Raw genomic sequence first — 4,019 nt, forward strand, 5'->3', positions numbered from 1 at the left:
CCTGCAACAAACAATGGGTTAGTAACAAGAGAAAGGACGAGTATGAGACGCGCGCCCACCCTCCGCGACGGCTCACGAGAAAGTGAGGAAGCTAACGCCGTTATGTATTGGGCGTACGCAGGTTTGTTCGTGTTGAATTGTTTTTGCCGGCTTGAACGACCTTCCTCCTTGAACGACCCAAACACCAGATCGTACGGCCAGGTACGCAATGTCACTAGCGCGTTGGACCGACAGAGAGCACCGATATCGCGGCATGCTCTACCGTACTCTCTCGCTTGCACACTTCCCTCCATAGACCACCGAAATTTTTCGGCACGCGTCAACACCGACAGAGAGCACCGATACCGCGGCTCCCTCTATCGCTCTCGCTCGCACGCCGTGACGTCACCCGATTCCCGGAATCCCGCGGCTACGAGATGGCTCATTATGGTAAGGCTTCCCGCAAGGAAAATTGTAAGCCGCCGACCAAAAGGTAGATTTAATAAATTATTTATGAAACTACATCTATTCTGAATTTATCTGTTACAAATATGCAAATGTAAAGCAAGATATAAAAACGAATAAAACAAGACATGTAAAAAGTAACATTAGTAAAATGTCCATTAACGATGCATTTAGAATAAATCGTCTTGTAGTTAAGTGAAAAAATATATACTTTTCCGTTTCATGTTTCATGACTGTCATATTTATCCCTTAACCTTAAACTGAAGCATCGGATATTTTTATTCTCGTGAAATCATATAGATACACGTAATATGAATGGAATATATAACACTTCATTTGTGCTAATAATACTCAGAATTCATGCTTTATCGGTAACGTCGGGTATTGACACTAAAATGGTAACAGGGCTACGTAGCCCTATGAACGTGGGACAGAAAAAAGCATTGGATGATAGGTCTATTCTATACCTAGTCGGTGGTAATACTAACTGAAGTGTGCGCTGCAGTAGGAAGGAGGACAGGCGAGGGCGCTCCGGGAGAAATATTTAAGTCATACCATAAGTAGAGTTGAATCTGCTATTATACGGTAAAAATTCCGTGTGTCATGTAGTTTGTATAGATATATGTATTTAACAAAATTAATAAATAGTATAAAGCATTAAATAATAATACGGCACACAGCCCACCAGCCATTAAGAACGAACCGAATGCATCCGAAGCTAACCGATGTACCTCGCGAGCAAACTCGGCTACCACTAGAGAAAAAGTAGTATTGGGAAAGGGCCTCCTACCATTTGGTATCGGAAATTATTACAATTTATGCCAAATTAACATTCGATTTAACATTTATTTCAGTACCTGAAATAAATTTACTAAGTGGTAGAAGACTTTCCTTCCACGTCACTTTTTCCCCTAGTGGAAGCCGAGTTTGCTCGCGGGTGTACCTCTAACGACTGCTGCCTTTTCCCCTCCAATCCTACGGTCCCCTCGCCAATTGTGGTAGGTTATGCTCCGTCTATATATGTCTATGTCTATGGTGCACACGGTGTATACAACTGTGTATACGACCGTGCGCTGCATTAGCATGCGTTTTTGTACGGATGCATCGATTGCAGCGCTGTGTGGCTGGCGGAAGATTCATGAAACTTTTGGTCTTCATTAAGGGAGCACTTCTACCACAAGAGTTTCTAGCTTCCACTAGTGATGGGCACCATCGACTAAGTCGATAGTAACCAACGACTACTTTTAGTCGACTAATTTTTTTAATCGTCGACTACTTTAGTCACTTGAAGCGACTAACTTCAGACAAATAATATTAGTCGCTTGAAGCGATTACTTTCGGGCGAATAATATTAGTCGCTTGAAGCGACTACCTTCAAACGAATAATATTAGTCGCTTGAAGCGACTGACTTCAGACAAATAATATTAGTTGCTTGAAGCGATTACTTTCGGGCGAATAATATTAGTCGCTTGAAGCGATTACTTTCAGGCGACTAATATTAGTCGCTTGAAGCGACTACTTTAGTCGATTAAATTTAGTCGCTTCAAGCGACTCGCTGGAACTATCGAGCTATTGATCGCTATTGACTGGATCTTGATTATTTTTTTCGCGATGCAAACGAATTGTAATTTTTCCATATATTTTTTTATGCATTACCTTGTAAACTAATCGTTTAAATTTCTCCGAAAAAGTCAGATCGTTAATTTTAAAAAGTTTATTTAATTGTTTAGAGTGCACGAATACTTTCGTGCCTCTTTTATATTAATAAGAAATTTTAAGTATTACTAAGAAAGAAGACGAACCAACTAGAACGTATTATCTCAGAATTCGACTCTGTCACTTGATAATGTAAACATCTAAAACTCTAAACATTACAGGAAGCAGGGGTGGGCTAGTATTACTAACGAAAATAAAAGATTCGTTCTTTAATTCTTTTACGAAGATTTATATATATTATATTTTACTGTTTATTATACATAATATTAATACGTTTATTATTAATATTGATACATTAATATTATGTAATATTAATTGATATTAGTAATATTATTGTAAGAAAAAACGATAAAAATGCAAATAAATAAGTCGTAACTATTAATGTTGAATCGATAATTTTACAAAAAGGTTTCGATGCTCGCCAGCTGAGAAGAACGATTCTTCTGTCCGGAAAAGCCCCTTTCTTTTCGTCAACGTTTGCTTTTCAAGTGCTTGAAGTCCCTTATCGGCAACTGTGGTATCACTATCCAGATGTCCTACAATCCTTACATCAGAACAATGGGACATTATAGAAGACATAATACCGTTATTGAAACCAATAGAATATGTAACTGTAGAGTTGTGTGCTGAGAAATATTCTACAGCTTCAAAAATCATGCCATTAATAAGAGGAATTGAAAACGCCATCCAAAATATTACATCTGTGACAATGCCTGGCCTTGCACTAAAAAATAACCTGTTAAACAATATTGATATTAGATTTGAATACATAGAAACAAATAAAATTACATCAACAGCTACAATAATAGACCCTAGATTTAAAACAGCAATTTTTCAAAGCGAAGGAAATGCACAAAGAGCAATAGAAACTTTAACATCAGAACTTCAGAATTTACTAACCAACGTGCAAATTCATGAGAATAGACGTACAAACCCAGAAGAAGAAGAACCACTTAATCAGGATGCAGGATTTTGGAATTTTTCTGTTGATAAAGTTTCCCATCTAACTAGACAGTGCTCTACACCTTTAGAAACCGCAACAAACATAACAAGGCAATATTTAGATCTGCCTTACGAAAGTATTAAAAGTGATCCCATTGCATTTTAGAATACACATGGCCACACAATGCCTGAACTAAAAAAAATGAATGAAAAATATTTATGTACACCTGCAAGATCTGTTCCATCAGAACAGATATTTTCCAAAGTTGGACAGATTATGTCAGAAAGAAGAAATAGACTATCGTCAAAAAATTTAGATCAACTCATTTTTTGAAATTGTAATATGGAATAACATAGGTCAAAATAGCAGGTAATTGTATAATATTTTTTTAGATGATATTCTTTTATTTTTCAATTCCTAATATAGCAATATTTATATCTGTCCTAGGAGAAAGAAGAAATGACAACATTAACAACTATCGAATAAAATTTGGTATGTATAAAAAATTAAACAATCCCATAATTTTAAATACCTGCTATTGTGACAACACTTATTTGATTTTAAAGAATTTTTCCAAGAACTGTGCAAATTATTGCTTATAACCTAATTGATTTTCACAAAAAATGTAGAGCAGTTAATTTTTTAAGTGCCAATATCAAATAGCTTACGAAAAATCGAATATTAGTAATTGTTTAAAAAAACTTGTTTACCACTTATATTTTTTCTTAATAAATTTCCAAAAGGTAAATACACCAATGGTGTCATGAAAATTTGACGATATAATCTATACATAACCACTAAAGCATAATTTCAGTCGACTAAAAACTATCGACTAAATAGTCGATAGTATGTTGCGACTAAATAGTCGTTAGTCGATAGTTTTATTTAGTCGATGGTGCCCATCACTAGCTTCCA

The sequence above is a fragment of the Dufourea novaeangliae genome, unplaced genomic scaffold, assembly GCF_001272555.1.
Source record: "Dufourea novaeangliae isolate 0120121106 unplaced genomic scaffold, ASM127255v1 scaffold148, whole genome shotgun sequence".
NCBI lineage: Eukaryota > Metazoa > Arthropoda > Insecta > Hymenoptera > Halictidae > Dufourea > Dufourea novaeangliae.